Source organism: Ambystoma mexicanum, chromosome 3q (genome assembly GCF_040938575.1).
Source record: "Ambystoma mexicanum isolate Mex_15411 chromosome 3q, UKY_AmexF1_1, whole genome shotgun sequence".
NCBI classification, from domain to species: Eukaryota; Metazoa; Chordata; class Amphibia; order Caudata; family Ambystomatidae; genus Ambystoma; species Ambystoma mexicanum.
The window spans coordinates 758,531,405-758,556,692 of NC_090926.1; the positions used below are offsets into that span (position 1 = coordinate 758,531,405).

The 25,288-nt window shown below is 48.3% G+C and overlaps 1 protein-coding gene across 3 annotated transcripts in view; it reads right to left on the reverse strand.

Moving 5' to 3' along the window:
- Positions 1-25,288, reverse strand: part of UNK (unk zinc finger) — a 1,622,654-nt gene that overhangs the window by 1,091,656 nt on the left and 505,710 nt on the right. The window lies entirely within an intron of this gene.

Genomic DNA, 25,288 nt, shown 5'->3' on the forward strand with positions numbered 1-25,288 from the left:
GAGGCATTTTCCAACCCATTTAATTTGAATAAAAGTCTTTAACCAAAAACATGACAACTTCATATTCGGCTTTCATTTCTGACCCTTCATATGAGGGATACAGTACTTAGGGCATACAATCAGTTCAAGAAAACACAAAAACACTAGCAGTTATATAAATAAATCGTCATTTATTTCATATACATTAAAGCTTTAGAAATAAGTAATGTAAGTACTATTCAATCGGTAATGTCACAGTACAATAAAAGGTAGCACACTTTAAATCAATGTAAAGCAACACAAAAGTGAAACTACTGAAACAAATAAGCAATATTTAGATCAACTCTTAACTTCAATTAACCCCTTCTTAACCAATCCTTAAAAGTCAATCCCTATTCTAGGTGAATCTCACAGAGTCAAGGGAGTGCCCTAGGAGTCCTGTGACCAAGGGCCGACTAGGAAAGAGGCAGGTAAGTAACAGACAGAGTCTATGACGGTTTTCTTCAGGTTTGCAGGTAACAGTGTGTTTGGCACTTTAGAGCCCAATGGGTTGTTCACCCCAATGGGACTCAGGGTGCCCTGGAGGGATGTGCAAGCAATTGCTTAACTGCAACCCTCCAAGAAGAGGAATAACGCAGTGAGACCAAGGTTAGTACCGAGGCAGTAACTGTTCAATGAAGAACCTGGTGCAGCAGGACGGTCCCCGAGATGAGGTGAGGGTTGCCCCGGTATGGATTTCTTGGCCTGGCCGGCTGAAGAAGGAACTTTGGAGCGAACAGACAGGTGCACTTGAGCAATGGGACGCCCAGTTGTGGATCTTTGCAGCACTTGTGTATTGGAGCCCTTCACAGGCATCGTGCCATCAACGGTTCTCGTCTGGTAGACTTCTTTTTGGTTCTAGGTCCATGATTCAGCTGAGGGGATGTCTAGGAGTGAAAAAGATTCACTGCAGGCCAAGAATGATGCCCACAAGGTTTCAGGCGGAACATCGCTTCACAAGACGTTGCATTGCAAAATTGCAAAATGTCACAGGTCCCAGAGTTTGTAGCTTGGAAGGTTCACAGTTCTTCATGGGATAGGCCAAAATGCAGGTGGTCTTGAGTCTGGTTAGGCCCACCAGTCCAGAGGTGGAAGTAGTCTTCAAGAGACCCTCCCTGTCACTCCACATTCAGTGTCAGGCCTTCAGCGGTCACTTAGCGGCTCTGGTGATCGCTTGAAGTTGCTGGGACGTCCCTTCTACGAATTCCTCTCCGGATCTTCAGTCCAGTGGCCGACTGAGGCTCAGCTCCAGGACCCTCGCCTTGTATGCAGGAAAACTGGCTGAGCCCACCAATCACCATTCAAGCCTCCCAGTTCAAACTGGTTCCAGGCAGGTACGCTGCAGGACAAAGACCAGGGGAGTTTTGGTTACCTCCTCCACTTCCTGTCCTTTCAGGCATTCAGAGAGCCGTGGCAGGATTTCCAAGGGAAGCCTGCCAAAGACAAAAGACCCATCAAGACCTCTCCCATGCAGGTAGGTAGATGAAGGCTCAAGTTAGCAGTGAAATTAATCACTGCCTGCAGACCTTTCCTCTCTACATCAAACCATCACAATAGCCAGAGCCCTAGTCCTGTCAAAACTTGACAATTGCAACGCGCTATATATAGGAACCATCCAACAGAACCTAAATAAGATGCAAGTCATACGAAATAATGTCATCAGATTAGCAATGAACATCCGGAGATCACAAAACATCTCTGAAACCAGATGCAATCTGAACTGGTTATACGTCAAGCAAAGAAGAAGAAAAAAAAAATACACACTCAAAACAGCACCCGGTCACTCACACACAAGTGTCTCGCTAACCTGGCACCCAAGTATCTGACTAGCAGTCTCTCACACAACATACCAGCCCATCCTACTGGAACTATTTAGACACATTGCCTCAACATCCCTAGGTACAAGTTACAAAGAGCAGGAGGGATTAGCTTCCCGGTACTAGCAGCCAAAAACCGGAACGCTCCTCCTATAGTGCCAAGATCCGAACCTTCTTCCCATCTGTTTAGGAAAATTTTACAGCTGTGGCTTCTCGAGCAGGAAAGTAACAGCTCCACCTAACACGACCTACCATTGAACTGTTCGCACTGGCACCGTAACTATGTTGCTCACAGACCGGCATACAACCAACTATTTTTACATTTGTAATTATGTAAGTTAAGCTTGCTTGGGCAATACTGCTGTACCTTTTCTACGCATCTGTATGAAACTAAACTGTATGGATGCAACTTTGTAAATTGTAAGATAATTTATGCAATAATGGAACATGTAAAATAAGCGCCCAGATGCCTCAGGGCTTGGTGCGCTCTACAAATAAATAAACTAAACTGAAGTCATCATGAACAGAACTTTGAAAAGTATAGCCACCATTTTAGGCAAATGGTGAACCCTGTGTCCCCTACCGCAGCTGCAAAGATAGCCTGCAGTAGAAGTCCACAAAAAGTTGTGCAAAAAGGTACATTGCCACCAACCTGTCAGATGAACGTGTAACAATGACTAAAGGTTACTGGAACAGTGAGAAAAGGGAGTCAATGTTTCCCCTTAGCACTCCACATAAGGTGGGGTGTGCTGAACTCACAAAATAAAATGCAGGAGGGACACCGGGGGGCCGATTCATGGAACTTTTGTGCCAAAAAACAGGGATTTGTGCACCATTCTGGACGCAAATCCCCATTTGTTAAACAGGGATTTGCGGGCAGAATGGCGCACAAATCTCAGTTTTTCAGTTCAAATAATTCCATGAATCAGCCCCAGGGTGCCCCCCTGCACTGGTAACAGGAGTTAACCAAGTTAAAATAAAAAGGAAAGCTCAAGGAGCTTCTAGTAACTCTGCACAGAAAGTACTGTGTGTTGCAATGATAAAATGTATTTGCCAGAAAAGATGGAGGAAAGAAATAATTACCCACAAGAGGTAAAACTGTTCCCAAACACAGAGCAAAAGAATGAGCATGTGTGGAAAAAGTACCCACTTGCTGAGGAGAATTTGATGAAAAACCAAGAGTCCCGCAAAAAGTGATGGGGGACTCACAGGTGGAGAGAATTTCACTCAAAAAGGAAATCTACTCTAACACTTTTGGTTAAAGACTTTTATATCATAAGTAAAAGACCTCACTATCCCTATCTCTAAGAGGGCGTTCTCTGCCTTGAACTAAAACTAAATAAATTGTCAGTAAGTCTGTTCCACCGTCCTGTGTCGAATCCTACTCTCACCCTCACACTGAAACTAAAGCGTAAACTAACAGAAAGTTCTTTCTTTAGGAGAATAGCTCCCTTCTCCTGCTTCTTAGTCAGTGTCCTAACGTTGTTTGCTCTCAACAGAAAATACCAGGGGGAATGCCTCCCTTCCTGTGGTTTACAGTCTTCACTGAGTCTTTATCCAATGTCCAGGAGAATTACTCCCTTCTCCCTGATGTACACTTATGCATTTTCCAATAGAACCAGGGGAATGGCTCCCTTCCTCTGGCACCCCTAGCACAAGTATTACCCCACTCAGTACAGAACCACAAGGCCAGGGGGAATGACTCCCTTCCCTGACGTCTTTAACACAAGTCGTGGGCCTGCACAAGGAGAATGACTCCCGTCTCCTGGTATTGTTTGATACAGTTCTTTCTCAGTGTTGGGCTTCCAAACCCTTCTCGGGAGGCCAGTGGTTTCCTCACTACCACTGCGCAGAGGAAGATTTCCTCTGATGCTTTTCTTCCTACTTTTGGGGTCCCAGACCCTTCAACTGGTGGTCAGTGGTTTCCTTGCTACCACTGCGCAGAGGAAGATTTCCTCGGATACCTTTCTACTTGCTCTTGGGGTCCAAGACCTTGCTATCATTATGCCCATTAACTTCCTTGCTAAATACTGGGTCGGGGAAAAGCCACTTTAGCCTCTGTGTCAACCCCATGTCCCCTCCGATTTTCATGTAACCCACCTTACCTCTCATAGTGTTTTGGTACCTTGCCTGGACTTCCTGGGAAAGGGGCACACTTCTTCAGCTCTGTGGGCTTCTCTCCTCTGCACTCGTGGCCTTGCAGCGTCTTCCTGGCTTTGGGATGCAGTCCGCCCTAACTTGGCGGGCAGAGAACTTACTTTGCGTCCTCTTGCTCCTCTCAGCTTCTATGCAGCTTTGGGTCAGCATTCAAATCTCCCACGCTGGAGACTTTGGCTGCCGACTGCTTCCCCCAACAGGACTGGATACCGTGGTTCCTGCCACCACGGTGCTTCTCATTACAGCTGTGTTCAGCTCCATGGCCGAAACTCCTCAATCTAACAGTCCTTTGTTCATTTTTATACTTGTATCCAGTTTCTTTTATGCGGAAATGCACAAGTCAATCTCTCCTGTGTTCTTCCTCGTCATAGTACTTTTGGTCTTAAGCCCTACAACAATACATAGGCTTGCTCTCAATGTAGTGGCTCTGAACATTAGAGAGGGCTAACATTGTGGGTAGTGACAACATTTATTGGGCTGTACTCCGGGTGATTTTCCCTATCCTTAGAGGTGGAGTTCTTTCCCATGAGGTCCTACAGCATTAAACCATGCCTAGGGGCACTATTGGGTAGCAGCCGCACCTCTCTAGTCTCATGGAAAAGGGCTCCCCCAGGGGAGAAGGGACGACGCCTTGTGAATCGTCACATACCCTTCCCTAATGCTGCTGATAGCCCCCATCTCCCTCTAAGGGAAATCAGGAAAGGAAAATCTACATTTCCCTGTTCTCTGCCCTTCCTGTGTTCTACGTGAAAAAAGAAAGGCTGGAGATCAATGAACCAGCGCATTATTCTTGGGTTCATCTCTTTTCTTTGACTAAACCAAGTGAGTGGTCAGTTATTAGGGTGAATGTTCTACTTGTCAGTAGTATTTTAAATAACCCACTGCCCATTTGATTGCTATGGGCCTCCAGTTCGATGATGAAATAATTATTTTCCGTTGGGAAGAGCTGCCGGCTGAAGTATAAGACTGGATGCTCCGGCCATCGTACCGCTGGGATAAAATGGCCCCCATCCCTACCTTGGAATAATATGTCTGGAGGATGGATTCCTTGTTGAAATTTGCAACTTTCAGAACAAGCTCACTACAGATGTGTTTCAATGCATTAAAGCTTGCCTGATCTTCCTTCTGCCATCAACGTTTTTGTGGCTCAGCATTGTCAAATTTATCACCGAGGAATGATGGACAAATAGTTGGGAATTAACCCTTCAGCAATACCTGGTTAGCCCCAGAAAGGCTTTTAGGTCTCTTTTGGTATTTGGGAGAGTTGTTTCTTGTAAAGACCTGACTTTTTTCAGGTGAAGTTGCCATGAAAAAGCCTATATATTTTAAAGCCAATTGGGTTAAATGGCACTTTTTGGGATTAGCCATGAGGCCGGCTTGACTACACAGATGATCTCATACAAAGGAAACATGTGTTTCTCTCAGGTTTTGCTGTGGATAACCAGATCGTCCTATTATGGCCACGGAAGTTGGAAAAGGGTCTATCAGCCGCTATAAAGTCACTGCAGCCACATGAAGTCTGAAGGTAAGGAATTTAAAATTAAATAATCACCTGGGGCTGGAGAAAGCCGTCTTCTCTTTATCTGCAGGGTTCAGTGACACCTGCCAATAGCCCTTGGTTAAATAAATCATGGAGATACAGACAGCCGTTCCAAGTTGATCGATGAGGTCATCAATCCGAGGCATCAGATAATTGTGGATCTAGGACAGAGCATTCAATTTTTGGAAATCTATACAGAATCTCCACAACTGATGAGGTTTGGTTACCAGGACAATTGGAGATGACCACTGACTCAGAGATGGCTCAATTATGTCTTCAGCGAACATTATCTCCACCTCCTGGAGAACTATCTCCTTTCTTGCTTACAGAATTCGATAAAGCCTTAAGTCGATTACTTTGCCTGCCGGGTGGAAATGTAGTGTTTGACGTTTTGCACTGGCCCTGGTTCATTACTGAAGACATCTGGAAACTGATATAGTAGGTCTTGGATATCTTGCTGCTGTTTAGGTAGATCAGAGGGGACCAAACTACCTTCTGTTTTGTTAGACAACAAAGTAGCCATTAGGACAGAAGAAGATTCTACTGGGTCCGCTTTACACTCCTTTAAGAGGTTGATACAGTAGATTTGTTTTAAGTCTTCTGGCCGGCTGAGCGACCTTATAATTGTAAGGACCTGTCCTTTTCAAGATTTCATAAGGTCCATACCATTGTGAAAGCATTTTGTGCTCCGAGGTGGGTAATGGCACTAATATCTTCTGCCCGATGGAGAAGGATCGAGGAACTGCCTTCTTGTCATAATGACTCTTCTGAGCTGTTTGGGATGCAGGCAATAGTCCCTCTTCCCTTTCCTCCAAGTTCTCCCGGAGCATGTCCTGTTCATCTCTGGGGTTGTGTCCGTAAAGAAGCTCAAAAGGGTTAAATCCTAGGGAGACTTGGGAAGCTTTTCTGATGGCAAAAAGGACCCAAGGGATCATTGTGTCCCAGTTACGTCTATAATCTTCCACTAGTTATTTAAGAACGTTTTTCAAGATCTTATTAACACATCCTAATAAGTAATCTGTTTGAAGATGGTACACATAAGTGCATATCTGCAAAATTTCCTTTACTTGTGCCATCAGTTTTGACATAAAAGTATTTCCTTGATCAGTCAATATTTCTTTTGGGAAGCCTACCCATGACAGAAAAGGGATTAGGTGTTTTAGAATCTGCTGCGAGGTGTTATTTTTCAACAGGAAGGCTCCCAGGTACCGGGTCGCATAATCTAGTATTACTATAAAATATTTATTCACTAATTTGGACGGCTCTTACAGACCGACCATATCCATGCCAATTCTAAAGAACAGTACCTCTAGGAGGGGTTGGAGTGGTGCAAGTGGTGGGGAGTGTGGAGACATTTACTGGCATAAGGGACACGTGGTTATAATGTTCTTAATGTCAGTTAACCCCTGTGCAAAAAAATCTGCTGATAATCTGCCCCTGTGTTTTTGCTGTTCCCAATTGTCCCAAAGTCAGATGGGCATGAGCCATTTCGAGGGCAATTCTCTGGTGACGTCTAGGGATGACAATCTGGATCCTGGCTATGCTTCTGTGGTATAATCTCCCCTATATAGAAGAGCTTGTTTTAGGGGAAAAAATGGCCGTCCTTCTTTCCTCACTGGGCACGAAGGCGGATAGGATCATTTTGTTGAGCGAAAGCTAGGTCAGGAATTACTCTGCCTCTTGTCTGCTAACTCTCGGGTTTACTGTGGTTACAATAGCATGGGGTTCTTAGTCAGCCTCTCCAAAGCCCTTAGTGCTTCCTTCTGCGAGTTCCTGTTCCCGAACCTCTAAGGGTTTGGGGAAAAGGGCTGCTTCTAAAATTCACTGAGCAATTTTCTCTCCTTTTTTTACATGGTAAATGTGTTCCCATTATTCTGTATTAATAACTTTATGTCACCCCTATAGTCTAGATCCATTACTTCAGCCATTAAAATCCAGGATTTGGATACTAGGCCAATGTAGGTGCCTTTATGGGGTAACAGAAGTAGCAGTAGAACCTCCCTAGCCTCATGGAAAAGGGGTCCACCCTGGGGAGCAGTGACGGCACCTTGTGAATCGTCACACCCTGCATACCCGAGGAGCCTAAAAGGCAACCCTTTCTTGTGCTACTTAATGACAGCTAACACAACATCTAGGGCCATCTCCTCTCTATACAAGTTAGTAATATCTAATTCGCCTGTTAGTAATGAGATTGCCAAATCAAGATGGGATATTGCACTGGGAGTTCAGTGGGCGTGCGCACTGCAGAAGTGGCTGTCAGTTGTGTGAGACGCTGCTCTTTTTGTTGTGGACAATTCCAGTTTTCTTTTATTACTTGAAGGCCCTCCCCCTGCCTGTGACGCTTGTAAATACAGCTGTGCGCCCGCATTGCAGAAGTGCCTGTCAGCTGTGTTGGCTGTGCGAGACGCTGCTCCTTTTGTTGTGGATAATACCTGGTACGTTTTAACCATCAACAGAGAAGAAGAACATTACCCACATTGGACTGCCCGAGTAAAGCTTATATTCCACTGTCCATGAACTAAATTTTCGCTGTTTTTCTTATTTTCATTAGGAGCCACGCCCCCTGCCTGTGGCACTAGTAAATACAGACGCGCACTGCGGAAATGCCTGCAGAAGTGGCTGTCGGCTGTTCAGCTGTGCAGCCAAGGTGCGTTCTGCTAGCATTGCAGCCTCGAGAAGCCTTTGAAGTAAGCCATATGAGGAAAACATGACATTTTTCCCATACGATCTTGCTCCCCACACTCTGGTCATAAGCTGTGCACTGATTTTGAATAATTTTGAATTTGCGCGTTGTTTGTTACAAGACCTAATCAATATTTGTGTATTCGGTTACGTGGAAGGGCAAATAACATGCAGTCACATGGGATTGAGTGAAGGTTCCTTTTTCTGTGAATATTTCTGTATAGTGCTCTAGGAATTAAACCATTCCTCTGCTCGAGTATGAGCAAATACGGGGGAAAGGGTATGTATGACGATATTCCTTCAGCTCCGTTAGTCTTTACCCCTGTAAAAAACACAATGAGGCTGGCTCTGGCCATGTCTTTGCCTGTTTCCCCACCCCCAATCACGGACAATACAATGCTGGGCTTGGAGAGAGGGGGCTTTCACCCCTTCTACTGGAATCGGGTCAAGTGTCTATGGTGCATGAGAAGATAAATTGTGAGGCACGAGGTGAGAGAGTGTATGGATAAATCATATTCCAGACACTCCATTAATCTTTTCTGAGGGGGTAATACCACTTATGGCACTCTCTCAGCATGTTGTGGACCAGATGGGTAAGAGGAGGACAGGGTCTCATCGGCACAGCTACCAGGGGCGGTGGATACCACGGGGGAAATCGATTGACGATTTTGGAATTGGACAGAGTATTCTGAACGAGGTGAGGGAAATTACACTTTGTTTGAGATCTATCCTGGCAGTTCTGCTACAAATACAGAATTTGGGAGAGCTTGGTGTTGGTAGAGTCATTCCCAACCGTAATTCACTTGACAAGTAGGGTCGATTGAATCAGGGGCTGGAGGCAGTTCCTGTTTTGGCGCCTGTGGTGCAAGAAGATCATTACCCAGCCCCTCTTCCCCGGCCGGCTTCTTCTGAGGGCAACTCTGTGCTCGAAGTGGACACCCTGAGACGGGAGGTGCAGGGGATTGTGCCGGCTGTGAAGGTGATCCCATCTATGAATGGGGCTCCTTCAAGGAAGGGTAGGAGCAGGAAAAAAATGTGTGGGAGTGAAAAAATCTTCGTGCGGATCATGGCGAAATCAGATTGATGAAGTGGTGGCTTCCCAGGAATCAGGTGCCGATGTGGTTATAGTACAAGATTTAGCAGAGCTACCAGAAGCTGGCATGCATGGGCCAAGGGAGGGGCATGGCTCTGCACCATATTCTTTAATTGAATATATGAAACAGACAAAAAAATAAAAACAATTCCAAAAACAATGGGGCCCCAAAGTTATCAGGGCTAAGACAAGGTGCTGGTGTTTACCAGCTATTTTCCAAAAAACAAATGTTTACTGAAAGTGCGGTAATTGTGGGAAAGACCCCTTCTCCTCGGGCAAAGAATACTGTGACCGCAAGTATGAGTGGGGTATCTTTGTTGGCCGGAGACCATACTTCGATTGCCTCTTGTATGAAAACACTGGAAAGTGTTGGGGAGCGAGGTTTGGCCCCGGACCTCGAAATGGACCCCGACTGTGATCCACCCCCAAGCCTTGAATTAAATCATGGAAATGTGGATGTTGTAGGGGTTGCAGACAGTAATTATGCTGTGAATACTGCAAAACTCTCCCCTGCAGAGCATATAAAAATTCTTGTTAGGAAGTCGTTGCTCAATCTTTTGCAAATTCCCTCAAATGCTGCTCCATTGCAGATTCAACATCTTGTGACTAGCTTAATGAGAAACAATGGGGTGGGGGGGGCAGCTGCCACTCTATCAGCAAGGGAATCTCCTTCATTAGATCTGAAAATGGGGGACGCAGGGGCTTAGGCACGGAATCGTCCTCAGCCTTCCGCAAATTAATTGGGTGGCTTGGTTCATCAGGGGGTGGTACCGGAGGACATTATTGGTCAAACTGATATTCAGGGGCAATCAGAGGGGCAGACCAGGGAAACCTATAGTTTTAACTGTAAATGAGGGGCCTGTCACTACTCGGCGGGAGGGGCACTAGGGGCCAATAGGAGTTTCATCGAAACCCATGATGTGGTCGAGGGGCCATGTGGCGGAAATGGTGGGGATAAATACCCGGGGTTGAAGGTCACATGGGGGAGGGCATTTAAATCCATCCATAACAGAGTTTGAGGACGTGCTGTGGAGACAACCACACTATCCAGATGACCCCAGTGTCCTACTCTAGTATATGATTTCTTATGGGAGCCAGAGTCATTGAATCGCTGGAGGATTCTGGCTTTGTTTAATTAAATTACCCGCCTGTCCCTCATCTCTTCGGAGGACATAAAACTGGTGGACTTTATTCCCCCAGACCGCTTCGACTATGTTCGCATAGTCTTCCATTCCCGTGTTGTCTACGATGCAGTCTTATTAGAAGGAGAGATCAACAAATTTGGCTAAGATGTTCTGAACTACAACCCAGGTTTTTTTTGTTTGTGTGCTGGGGACCTTTGGAGGTATGCAGAGGAACAAATCGTGAAGACTCCCAGCGGTGGAAGGCACTGTGTCTTAGGGGCCAGGGATAAATAACGACCCAGATTTGAGGTGCTTCGCCCTGAGTCTTGGAGAGTATCTCGAAACTACAGGAACTCCTAGCCAGGACCCAGAACTTTCTTTGTCATCCTGGAATTTGAGAGGATCTTGGTTCCTTAGGAACCCATTTGAACTATGCACTTTACTCGCTGGCTGTTCGCTGCTGTGCATTCAGGAAACTGGCTAACCTTGTCCGTCGTATTAAATGGATTTATTGTATTTTCTGTACCAGCAGTAAAAGACCCAAGAGGAAGAGCCTCAGGGGGGCTTATACTGGCATTCAGGACTGATATCAATGGGAAAGTAACGAAAAGTTGTAATGTGTCAAAGTGGTGTCTAGCAGTATTATTGGAGTTAAAACATGGATGGTCCCAACTCTTCCTATTGATCGTTGATATTTATTGGTCCCCAGATAACTTCAAGGAAGCCCTGAAACTACTGAATGCTGGGATTCTAGAAAGCCAGGAACTGTGCTTGGACTTGCACATCATAGCAGGCTATTTGAATGCTGATATCTGTAGGGAGGGAGTGGGGGGGGTGGGTCTTTCTACCCCTGGCATTCCCTCCACTAACAGCTGTGAAGGGGGTCGTAAGGGGACGACTGGGAAAAAAATCCCAAGGGCACCTTTGGCATAGCTTTTTTAGAAATTGGGGCCTGTAATGTGCCAATGATTTATTAACTGATTTGCCCGATTCTTATACTTGGACAAATGGCACCCGGTATTCCACTATGGATTATGTGTTCTTGTCAAAGACCTTAACTGATGTGGTAAATTCTTTTACTCTTAAAGATCATAAAATGTTAAGACTGACTTTCTTCTGGGAGTGGGCGCCAGTAAAACGGGATTTGTATCCCTTCACCTTTGAAATGAATAAAGCCCTGACAGGAATAACCTGGCATAGGGACAAAGTTGAGAAAGTGAATGCGGTCTTTTTGCATGATTTCATCACCCACGAACTTGAGAAGAAGCAAACTCTATACACACGATGTGCTTGGTCACTATGTGGAAACATCAATGCAGAAGGCAATTATCTCTGGGAGAATGAATACCACTGCAGTTAAATATTCAGTGAAGAGGTTAAATCAATGAAAAACTGCAGAAACAGGGAGATCAGACACATTTGTGAATAGTCGTTCTCACTGTCTGATCAAATGCAAATGTTAAAGAGGGCTAAAAACAAATACAAAAATTGTGTGAAGAATCATCGCACCCCTGTACCAGACAGATATTGAGAACCTGTTCTGTTTTAAGGGATGCTTCTTCAACAAAGCTTTGGGCTCTGATCAACACAGGGGAACTGCCTCAATCAATTGTCCAAACTGTTTGTATTTCTGAGGAGTTGTGGGTTGGGAACTTTGGATCTCTTTATTCTCCGTCAAAATTGGACTGGACCCTTCCTACAGCCGTCCGGCTCTCTCCTTGGAACATTTACGCAGGAAGATATTAAAACCTTGATCACTCGAGCATCCACATCCTGTGCAGCAGGGCTTAATCAGTTAGCAAATGTAATTTTGAAAGGTAACCGTGAACTTTGGGCCAAAATTCTCTTTATGCTGTTTAAAGATATAGTTGTGACCAGACGCATTCCAGAAACTTGGCACGTATCGTATATTGTTCCAATCTATAGCAAGGGTGATAGGGGCTGCCCGTCCAACTACAGACCTATCACCTTGCTGGACTCCTATTATAAAATCTTTGCCGGTTTGGTACTTAGGGAATTATTATGATCTGACTATTCCTGAATATGCCTATCTTCCAGGTTGGCTTTAGGCAGAATGTCGGCACGGATGCAGGTGGTCTGCTTCTAAAGGTTTTACATCGAGGTCTGGTAGCTTGCCAATCTATGCGGCTTCAATGGATCTCTTTGGCCTTTGACCTTGTCAACTGAAATATACGTTGGTCAAAATTGGTGGCTGCAGGGCTGCCATCTCATCTACTTTCAATCCTTTACCATCTTCATGAGGGATCTAGGCTAAAAATCTGTCTTAACAATTGCAGGTACCCGGTCCCGTTCCATTTGAGTTTTGAACGGGCTAGGTCAGGGATGCACTTTTTGCACCTATTTTTACAGGTTGTTTGTGGCAGATGCAGGCCTAATACTGGAAAAAGCAGCCTTTGCATCCCTGGCGGTGGAGGGAGTTAAGGTGTGCTAGACGGCTTATGCAGATTATTTTATGGTGTATGATCATACTCAAAAAGGCCTCCAGCACCTCTTAAGCGCATTTAGAGAGTTTACACTGGCAAATTCGCCTTAACATTAATAAAAAATAAAATAAACGTGATTCTGTGCTTGTCGGGGAGACTGCGTCCTACAAAGTATTCTTGGTTTTTAAATCATGAGAAGATAGACTGGCGATCCGATATTTAGGTTACCCCATTTTTGGGGATAAAAGGAAAAGGACACTATCGATAGTATTTGGATAGGAAGGTGGATCCTCAGCTAGCACAATTGAAAAAAATAGACCAAAAAGGTATGGGAAATTCTCGTTTCTACCCAGCCTGCGCTTTTATAAATGTAAGGTGATACCACAGTTCTGCTATGGCTTAGAACTTGCACCCCTCTGGTGTAGAGAGGAACTTCATAAATAAAAATCTCCAATCTTGAAATCAGTTTTAAGATGCCTCCCTAAGTCTGTTCCGCTGGAGACAATGCGTTATGAACTTAGTGTGCACTCTATGACGAATGTGGTTGAGTGGCGATGGCTTTCTCTCTACAGGAAATTAGTCACTAGCAGAAACTCAGCTCTGCACGCTGTTATGGGGAATGGCTTGCGAATCAACGTATTTTGTTTTTGAAAATCAAGTTTTATTGGCATTTAGAATGAAACACAGAATAGCAGTTATACAATACACACTAAACCCAACAGTGGAAATCATCCCCCCTCCGCCCATGGACCTTTTCAATTTAATCAGACAGTCGGACACACGTTAACAGCTTTCCTCCAAATCAGGGGGCTCCTTCTGTGTACGCTAAAACTTTGAACTCACAAACCCCCCCTCTCCCAAATCCCGAAATAACTCAGCATGTCCCCCAAACCTGCATTCCCACACCAAGGCTCTCTTTGTGCATTAGCATCTCCCGTCGCCTTAGAGCCTCACTTAGTCAAGTGTCCTTATTTCTAAAAAAAATGGAAGCCCCATCCCCTCAATGTTGGACCTGGACTCGGCCAGGAAGTGGGTCAAGTATTCCATATCATATATTGCTTGTATTTTGGAGACCCACTCCTTCTCCCCCGGCATTCGTGGACTCTTCCATCGCTGGGCCAAGTAGCATCTCGCTGCCACCAATACAATATGCAGCATTTGGCCCTGTGGCTCCTCAGAGTCCCCCTCCACACTCACACTAAAGAGAATCAACCACAGGGAGGGGTCCCTCTGTACCCCATCTACCCCCTTTTTCCAGGAGAGGAACTCACTCCAATATGCCTGCAGCCTGGGGCATTTCCACCACATGTGTATGTAGTCTCCTTTATCGTTATGGCACTTCCAGCATCGGGGGGTTGTATCCCTTCTGCATCCAAGCTATGCTCTCCGTGGGGTAATGCCACCTGTGCAATAGTTTCAGGGCTTGATGTCTGTACTGGAGTGACGTGGTGGAGCAGTTGGCCTGCCTGCACATGCGGGCCCACATTGTGTCTTCGATATCGCCACCTAAGTCCCGTCCCATCTCACTCTAGCCAGGGGGTGGGGGACTCCCTCGGGGCTGCCAGGAGGAGCAGTTTGTACGATCTTGCTATCAACCCCTTGGTCCCCTTCCGTGTAATCAGGAATTTCTTGAAATCCGTTAGCTCCCTCCTGAGATCCCCCCCCTCCCGATCTATCCTCAGTGAGGGCCCCCTTCAGTTGTAGGTAGCGAAAGGGTGACAGATTGCTCAGACCCAAAGCCTCCTCCAGCCCCTTCAGTGATATGAAGGTTTCCCCCTCCCATAACTGTCCCGCTCTGCTGAGCCCTGCTTCATACCAGGGCTGAAATGCCAGTGGTTCCTCAATCCCGTCCTTATGTGGAAGGGCCCAGATAGAGCTCAGTGGCGACGGCCATGTTGTTAGCCACCTGTTGTCCCCTCCCTCCTTCCAAACAGACCATAGAACGTCCAAGACTGGGTGTAGCAGGACTCATCTCGGGACACAAGCTTTTCGAACCCACAAACGTTCATCAACGTGACTGGGGCCAGTACCTCATTGTTCATCACAACCCGTTGCTTTTCTGACCCCGACCGAAAATGATCCACCAGGACTCTCAACTGGGATGACTTGTAATACCTTACAGGTTCCGGGAACCCCACTCCACCCTACTCTGTTGGCCTTATCAGAGTCTCATAGGGGATCATGTGTTTCTTCCACACCCAAAGGAACGTACTATAGATCGCTTGACCTCTGCTACGAATGTCCTGGCCACCGAGGTGAGCATCTGGAACAATAATAAGAACATGGGAAGAATCACCATCTTTATGGAGTTCAAACGCGCCATCCGCCCCTGCCCACTTTCCACATTTCGCTTCCCTGCCGCACACATGCAAGAAAGTTGCCAGCGAAGAGATCTTTCGGGCACTGTCACCTGGATCCCCAAGTAACAGAACGTGTCCCTCTGTACCCTGAAAGGAAGCCCTGCCACAAATTCTCCTTCTCCATTCGACAGCCCCCCTGCTATAAATACCACAGATTTCCCAAGATTGACCTTGAAGCCTGACAGCCTCTCTTACTGCTCCAGGCTTCGCGACACACGTAGGATCGACTGAGATGGTTTGGCGACAGAGTAGCGCATCGTCCGCAAATAAGCTCATCTTAGTGTGTCCCACCAAACAGGACACCACTAATCTCCCTGTTGTTCCGGATCGATGCCGCCCATGGTTCCATCACCAGCGCATATAGGTGCAGCGATAGGGGACAACCCTGGCATGTACCCCTCCCTAATGAAAAGGGCCCCAATTAGTTCTCATTGACTACAACTCTCGCTGTCAGGTTCGAGTACAGTGCTGATATCCACCCCATCCACCTCGGGTCCATCCCCATGGCCGAAAGGACCTCCTCCATAAAGGCACACCTCACCCAGTCGAATGCCTTTTCGGCATCTAGAGATAGCAAAAGAGCTCCCTCCTCCCAAACCGTCCGTGTACTCAGCACGTGGTGAGTTTTCTGCATACTGTCCGCTCCTTGTCTATTCAGGACTAATCCCACCTGGTCCGGGTGGATCAATCGTGGGAGATAATTCTCCAAATGTGACGCTAGCCCCCTGGCAAAGACCTTCGCATCCACATTGAGGAGGGAGATGGGCCTATACAAGGTGCACTTTGCAGGGTCTTTTCCCGACTTTGGTATCACTGCATCAGGGCCTGAAGAAACGTTGGTGGTATTGTGTGCCCCCCATGATTAGATTGAACAGCTTGGCTAAATGCTTCGCCAGTAAAGACTGGTATTGCTTCTAAGAGTCAGCCCTGAAGCCGCAGCCGCCCCCCCGTGCCTTCCCCTATATTGAGGCGTCCATCTCCCAGTGTGACTGGGCAAGGTCAACGAACCACCAGGGGCTCGTCCTCCACCCTGGATAGCCTGTGAGGCAGATCTATCGCTTCTACGTCCTTTTGCCAATCCGGAGGGTCAGCTGAACCACATGGGTACCAAACAGAGGGCCCCAGTCCCCCCCCCAAATACCCCATTTACCCCCTTCAGGGCCCCAAACAGCCAACTCTTGGAACAATGCATAAAATCCAACAAAACAAGGGAGTCTGCATAAACAGTGCGTCACTGATCCCCGTTACCCTCACGTCCTGCAACCAAACAGTGGGAAGCCCACACTCGACTTCAAACCATTAAGCCTTCAAGCAACTCTAAGGCAGTACAGATAGGGTGAGGACAAGCAGTGTTTTTCTTGCGTCCTCCTGTTCCACTTCAGGTGTCACCCATTCATGGGCGGTGGATGGGGTTTGTTCAACTTCAGACATTTTTGAACTCCTTTCACCCTCTGCTTTCCTCAGGCCCCCCCCTCTCCACATTCTCTGTGGAAGGGCCCGCCTAGCTGCCGACCATATCCTCTGTATGTCCTCTTCAGCCACTAGATAGTGCCTCTCCCCCACCCCTTCAAAGGCCAGTGAGAATGGGTATCCCCACCAGTACCTAACCCTCTTCTCCTGCAGCCATCTGGAGAGGCCCCTGCACTTTTCCCTTCTCAACAGTGTGTAGGCCGAGAGATCCTGGAAAATAGCCACTTTGAGTCCCCATACTGTATTTCTCTTAGATTTTTGCTTTCTCCAGAATCCTTGCCTTGTCTCTATAAGAATGGATACGTAGTAGAACTGTCCAGGTCCCCCTCACCGCCCTGTGGACTATCGATCATGATCCTTCTCCTACGTCAACTCTGAGAACTCTCTTTATTATGTCCTGCACCTTGTGCTCCAGGCCAGGCAGGGTTTCTCCCTCCGATTCCACCAGTCCGAAGAAGCAGAGGTTGTTTCTTCTCTCGCGGTTCTCAAAATCATCCACCTTGAGATGCAGCTCCTCTTCTTGGCGCTCCATCTCCATGAAGCGTGCTTCCTTCTGTGTCTCCAGTAGCCCAGTGGACCTTTTGTTGGCCTCTACCCCATCCATTCTGTCCTCCAACGTGGTCACTTTAGCTGAGATGGCAGCCAGTCGTACCCCCCCCCCACATGTCCATTCTCATTCTTCCGATTTCCACAAGGATGGTCTGAATATCTGTTTTAATAGCGCCCAACTCTGCTGTGCCAGCAGAAGCATTCCCGGGTTCCATCACTGTGTACTCCGCCTGAAACAGAAATTTCACCAAAGACTCCATCCAGCTCAAGGGTCATTCACTACCCGTCTCCCCTTTATTCTCCCGGGGTCTTCAGTGTGAGTCCACTATTCAGCGGGTGTTCCGCCCAGTGGCAGAATCTGAGGCCACTGGTGATGCAACCCTCTGTTCCCGGGGACGTGGTTTCACCACAAGGGTTGTCCCCTGCACTTTATGGTCCTCACCGGAGCACCCCGTAGCATTGTTCAGGCTCCAGACTAGGATTTTATGTGCTTCTTACTGGTCAATGTGAGAGCAGGTGTCTTCTGCTGTGCACATGGTGTGGGAGCATGGTCCCGCCTCCGATTCCCTCCAACAGTCACAGTGCCCCGGAGGTTAGTTTGCCCCCCGATGTTATTATCGGTCCCTCATTGCAACCATGCCTGGCCCTGCCTTCCGTATAGCCCCACAATTGGCCCACTTATGATGCCAAGTGCCACACTGCCTGTGGCTCTCCATGGTCTACACGGTTGCAGCCCCCGTGCCATGTTCTCCTTCCCTGTCCTGGGGCTTGATTTTGTTGAACTTACAGCTTGTGCTCCCTTCCTGGGGCACCATCTCCATGTGTCAGCACCTGCCTCTGTCTGAGCAGGGGGGGAGGGTGCCTCCAAGTTAATGCATCTGCCTGTGGGCCCACTTCTTGTCCTTTGCTATGCATGCAGGGTTATGCAACTAGGCGTTGCCCAGGGGTGTAAGTCCTGCAGTGGTCCCCTGAGCCCTACAGCTCGCCGTGGAGTATCAAGTCGCCTGTGGGGTTGTTCTGCTCCCTAGACTCCCAGCACGCCTTGGCTTCACTATTGTGCAGAGCTCTTGGGGTTTGGGGGCCTGAGGGTATCAGCATGGGAGTGCCTGGAGGCCCAGCAGGCCGTCTGTCCCCACAGTGTGCCGGGATTTGTGTCCAACTTCCCTTCATTCAGAGTGCCCAGCTCCGGTGGAGTTACAGATCAGAGAAGTCTTCACTGTCCTAGATCCCCATCTCCCCCACCTGTACCTTCACGCTCTTTGTTTTTTAACTTTGTTTTATTAACATTTTCAAAGTGTAACAAACGGGCATGAAACATTTTCAAAGCGGTGTACAAATGACTGGCCCGAATACCCCCCCCCCGTTCCCACCCCAAACAGACACCCCCCCCCCCAATAAACTTAGTCCCAATTAAACCTTCTTTGTTGGGGAGACGCGTGGAAAGCTGTATATGTCCGGAGCTCGAGAAAGAGCCTGAGCGTAGACAACGTGTATGGCTGTGTGTAGTCCGCCGTACCCCGGGGCACGGGCGCCCGTTTCCTCCATGTTTCCTCCCTGCGGATCAGTGTACATCCCATCCCCAGGTCTGCTGTGCCCCAAACCAGTTTGCTTGGAAAGTGCCCAAGTCATTGTTCATCATTGCCGTAAGTTCGTCCATCAGGAACATGTTTTTGACCTTATTTAGCCAGACTTCCTTCGAAGGGGTTTCCGGGATCTTCCATTTTTGGGCTAGGGCCACCCTCCCCGCTCTCAACATTGGTTCCCACATTCTTGGATATCTGGCTGTGTCCGTGTCCTCTGGGGGGAGGCCCAGCAGCATTGTCAGCGGGTTCTGGGGGAGTAGTTCCTCCGATACTTCAGCGGTCCAACCCCTTACCTCCTCCCAGTATGCCTGCACCTTCGGGCAGTACCACCACATGTGACCTCTCGTACCGACCTGGTCGCATCCCTTTGGGCGTGCGGGGGACACTCCCGAGAACATTTGACAACTTCACTGGGTCTCTATGCCACCCCTGTAAGATCTTGAAGTTATGTTCCATGTCCGCTGTGAATAAGTTCCCATGGAAGGCTATTTTGAATATCCTTGCCCAGGCGTCCTCCGAAAATCTCCTCCCCCGCCAAATCATTCCAGAAAGTGCGGAACCTCCTCCTTTCCCCCAGATTAACAGTGTTCAGTATCCTATACATCTCCGATACCGCTCCCTTCCTGGAGGACGCAGTATCCAGTAGTTTCTCGAAGGGGGTCAGCTGTCTCCTCAAGTTCTGGCCCCAGGATTGGTCACAAAGGATTCCCTTCAAGCGGAGATATTCAAATATGGTGAGGGCCCCCTGCCCGAGGGCTTCTCTCAATTCCTCATAAGGCAGAAATTCCCCTTCCCTAAACATTTGCCCCACCCACTCCATCCCCGAATTAGACCAGGACCGTGCATTGCGGACCCCCCTACTGCCCAATTTAAGGGGGTGACCCCAGAGTGATCTTTTCGGGATGAACTTGCTAGGGGCCCAGAGAAGGTCCGAACCTTGAGTGGGTGAACGTCCATGTCCTCCAGGTATGAGCAGTATGTGCCCATTCCCTCTTTCATGTGATCCAGGAGAACACGCAGCAGGGCAGCGCGGTAGTAGAGTTGGAAGTCTGGCAGCCCAAACCCTCCCTCGGTAAGGTCAAGATTGCCTTCGCGGTCCTCGGGGTCCTACCCCGCCATATGGACTCAGGCAACGCATTCTGGAGGACCCTGAATGTCTGGTCGGGGACACTAGTTGGGAGGGCGGTGAAGAGATATAGTAAACGCGGGAGTATGTTCATCTTCACTGCCGTCATGCGGCCGTACCATGACAGAATCATTGACCCCTATATCTCCTTAGATCTGCAGTGACCCTCGACACAACGGGGTCGTAGTTGGCTGGGGCGAGGTTGGTTAGGTCTCGGGTGAGAAGGACTCCCAGGTATCGGATGGAGGCCTTCCCCACTGTTATCCCTTCCAGGCTGTCTAGGGGGTCCAGACCCAGGTCCCGGGCTCTCATGGGGAGCAGGACAGATTTGGATGCGTTAATCTTGAGACCAGAGAGGTGCCCGAAGGCGGCCATCAGGGACAGGAGGAGGGGGGTGGGAGCGAGGAGCCCGGGTCCACCAGGTAAGCCAGGATGTCAAATGCTATACCACATGTGTCCACCACCACTGAAAAGGTGACCCCCAGTGTAAAATCTGTGATTAGCAATTCTTCTACCACCATTTTGAATGCTAGTGTGCCAAATGCTATACCACATGTGTCCACCACCACTGAAAATGTGACCCCCAGTGTAAAATCTGTGATTAGCAATTCTTCTACCACCATTTTGAATGCTAGTGTGCCAAATGCTATACCACATGTGTCCACCACCACTGAAAATGTGACCCCCAGTGTAAAATCTGTGATTAGCAATTCTTCTACCACCATTTTGAATGCTAGTGTGCCAAATGCTATACCACATGTGTCCACCACCACTGAAAATGTGACCCCCAGTGTAAAATCTGTGATTAGCAATTCTTCTACCATCATTTTGAATGCTAGTGTGCCAAATGCTATACCACATGTGTCCACCACCACCGAAAATGTGACCCCCAGTGTAAAATCTGTGATTAGCAATTCTTCTACCACCATTTTGAATGCTAGTGTGCCAAATGCTATACCACATGTGTCCACCACCACCGAAAATGTGACCCCCAGTGTAAAATCTGTGATTAGCAATTCTTCTACCACCATTTTGAATGCTAGTGTGCCAAATGCTATACCACATGTGTCCACCACCACTGAAAATGTGACCCCCAGTGTAAAATCTGTGATTTGCATCTCCCCTAACACCCAGAGCTCAACCCCCCCCTCCACCAAACCCTCTCTCATCATGAACCCCCTCTCAGGCACTACTGAACCCCACATGAAATGCGCCATGATTAACGCCAGGTCCATCAATGCCCACGCCCTAGACATACATGACCTCCTAACCTCCCACAACCTAGATCTACTCATGATCTCAGAAACATGGCTACATGATGCCTCCGGCCCGGCACTATCCCTCGCCCTACCCCCTGGCTATTCCATAACTAGACAAGACCGCCTCTCCAAAGGTGGAGGTGTAGCAATTATTGCCAGAGACTCGCTCTCTATCAGAAAGATAGAGAAATCCCTGACCAACAACAACTGCGACTACCTCCAAGTTAAAATAACCCTCTCTCCCCATTGCACCATTATTGTGCACACCATTTACCGCCGACCAGGCCCAACAGGAGACTTCCAAGCCTCTCTCATCCACCTCCTCTCTGACAACCTCATAAAACAGTCCAAAGCCATTTTCCTCGGGGACGTCAATCTAGGGCTCCGGGATAGTAAGGACGTAGCAGCCAAATCCCTTGACTCTGCCCTCAATGCTCTAGGCTACAAGAACACCATCCTTAGCCCTACTCACACTCAAGGCAGAACGCTTGACTGGATAGCACAGCATAACTGCCCACTCATCATTACAGGTAACAATCCCACCCCGTGGTCCGACCACCACATCATCACCTTTAGCATCCTCACCACCAGCTCCCCTGCTGCCCCCTTGCCCCAACCGCTCCCTCCTTGCCTCACCAGAAGCTCCCGCCAGCTCACCAAGGAAAGGCTACTGCCCTTCCTCCAAGGCCCACCCTTCAGACCACCTTTTTCATCAGACCCAGAAACACTCGCAACAACCTATGATACTGCCATTAAAGCAGCTATCAACTCCATTGCCCCTCTCAAACCACGCAAATCCAAACCCACTACCCATTCCAACTCTTGGTTCACACCTGAGCTCCTCACACTCCACAATGAGAAAAAAGCTGCACTCACACAGTGGCAAACGTCCCACTCTGAAAAAGACAAGATGTTCTTTAAAGCCCTATCCACCAAATACAAAAAGGCAATCACCCAAGCAAAGGCCAAATCCTTTGAATCCAGAATCTCGGAAGCCCAATCTAGCACCAAAGAAATCTTCGCCATTTTCAGAGAGCTTGAGACACCCACTCCCGCCCCCCAGAATCTCACCAAAGACAAAGACTGGTGTGACAAAATACAAACGGCCATGCAAACCAAATTAAGCCTCCTCAAAAGCAAAATACTAGCCACTAAACAAGCCCTACCCAGTAGCCATATCCCTATCCCGTCACACGCCACGGATCCCCCCCTACCCTTCTCCTTCAAACCCATCCAAGAAAAAGACATCATCAACATTATGAGGAACATCAAGCCCTCTAACTGCAAAGGTGATGCATGCCCAGCCTCCATTATCAAAGACTGCACGGAAGCGCTAGCGCCCTTCCTAACAGCCTTCGTTAATGCCTCCTTTACCACAGGGAAAGTCCCCGCCTCCCTCAAGGAAGCTTGGGTCCGACCTCTCTTGAAAAAACCAACTCTCGATCCCACCTCCCCCAACAACTACAGACCTATCACCACTGTCCCATTCCTCCTCAAAATATTGGACAAAGCAGCCTACTTGCAGGTCCAGCATTTCATTGAAGAGAACAAACTCCTTGGACTCCGCCAATCTGGCTTCCGCCCTAGACACGGGACCGAAACCGCCCTACTTGACTTGAAGAACCAAATGGACGATGCTAGAGACATGGGTAAACCAGCACTTCTCCTACTCCTTGACCTATCCGCGGCATTCGACCTCGTGGATCATGGCGTCCTTTGCCACCACCTTTCCTCCACCGCCAAATTCTCCCCAGAGGCCACATCTTGGATCACCTCCTTCTTACAAGACAGAACTATGCAAGTATTCTCTGACCTAGCCGCCGCATCCCCAACTACTATACTTTGTGGTGTACCCCAAGGCTCCTGTCTCTCCCCCACCCTATACAACATCTTCACTCGACCCCTCTTCCTCATCCTCAAAGCTATGGGCATCTCATACACCAACTACGCCGACGACACCCAGATCCTCCTCACTCTCACAGGTATCTATGACACCGACTCCCTGACCCTCAACAACCTCTACAACACCATCCAAGCCTGGATGGCGGACAACGGACTATGCCTCAACTCTGACAAGACGGAACTCCTCCTGGTAGGTTCCCCCGACACGCTAAAAAACCTAGATGTCCAATTTAGCCACTTCACCATTGACTCCATTAAAATCCCGGTCTCCGATTCTGTCAAAACCCTGGCAGTCTACCTGGACTCAAGCCTATCCATGGATAGACAAGTCAACGCAATAGCATCCGCAGCTGCATATCATGCTAAACTTATCAACGCAATCAGGCCCTTTCTATCCAAAGAGAACTGCACCAACATAGCCAGAGCCATCACCGGCTCCAGGCTAGACTACTGCAATGTACTCTTTCTTGGAACCTCCAACAAAAACTTAGCGAGACTACAAGTAATACAGAACAATGCTCTCCGGGCAGCCCAAGGCATTGCTAAAAGAGAACACATCTCTGAAGCCAGGAAACTAGCCCACTGGCTCCCAATAAAGGAAAGGATTGTATTCAAAGCCCTGACACTGACCCACAAGTGCATTCACTTCACTGCTCCTGCCTACCTTTCTCAAAGGATCCACCCTGTCTCCACCACCAGGCCAACCAGATCCCCGTACACCAACATGCTCTCTGTGCCACTAGTGAAAAGAGTAAAAGCGGGTGGGTCCAGCTTCCCCTACCTCGCGCCCACCCTCTGGAATGCCCTACCTACCACCATCCGTGGCGAGGACTCCCTCACCACCTTCCGCAAAACACTGAAAACTACCCTCTTCACATAAGGACCGACACATCAGCACAAATACTTATCATTTAGGTTTGTAATTATAGCCCAAATGCTATATTTGTAACAACAGTATGATTTCCTGTACTACTCATAATGTGTCAACAATCGCTATCATATGTACCATGTAACTAAGTTATTGCAAGTAACAGCGCCTCAATGCCCCTGGGCTGCTTGCACGCTATATAAATTTAAATAAATAAATAAATAAATCTGCGAACAGGGAGAGTTTAAATTCTACCTCTCCTGATCCCCTTGATGTCTGGGTTAGCTCTGACCGCTATGGCTAGGGGTTCCATGGAGAGGACATAGATCAGAAGGGAGAGTGGACAACCCTGCCTTGTCCCCCGCGAGAGGGGGAATGATTCTGACAACCTGCCATTCACTTGAACCCTGGCCTTTGGGGCCCTGTATAGTGCCGCCACCTAGTCCCTGATGTGCGTCCCAAAGCCCATTTTCTGGAGGGTGAGTTCCATGAATCTCCACTCCACCCTATCGAACGCCTTTTCCGAATCAAGGGACAGAACGCTCGCATCTAGGTCTGACACCTGGGCGTAGTCGAATAGATCTATGGTTTTACGGATGTTATCTGAGCCCTGTCTTCCCCTAATGAACCCCACCTGGTCTCCGTGGACTAGTTTCGGCAGGATCCCCTCCATTCGTCCCCCAATCACTTTGGCCAGGATCTTTACATCGATATTCAGCAGAGAGATTGGGCGGTAAGAGGAGCACTCCGAGGGGTCCCTGCCGTCTTTGGGGAGCACCACTATGATAGCCACCATCATGGAGTCCGGGAGGGACCCCCCCTCCAGCACTGCATTGAACACCTTAACCAAATAGGGGGAAAGGGTCGAGCAAAACCTCTTGTAGAAGTAGACCGAGTATCCATCCTCTCCCAGGGAAGTGCCCACCTTCATACCTCTGATCACACGCTCCACCTCCTCCTCGGTCACCGGACCCTCCAACCCCTCCGCCATCTTCCTGGTCAGGGCCGGGATCCATATAGAGTTCAAGAACCCCTCAATCTCCGCCTCACCCCCATTGTATTCCGACGAATATAGCTTCTCATAGTATCGTCGGAAGGCCTCACCAATATGGGGAGAATCGTAGCCCACCTCCCCCTCTTCGTTCTTCACTGCTTTCACTAATCTGCTTCTCTGTACCTCCCTCAGGTTTCCAAGCCAGAATCCTATCCGCCCTGTCCCCTTTTTCATAATACTTTTGTTTGACCAGTTGAAGACTTCTCTCTGTCTTGTGGAGTAGGAGGTCCTTCAACTGGAGC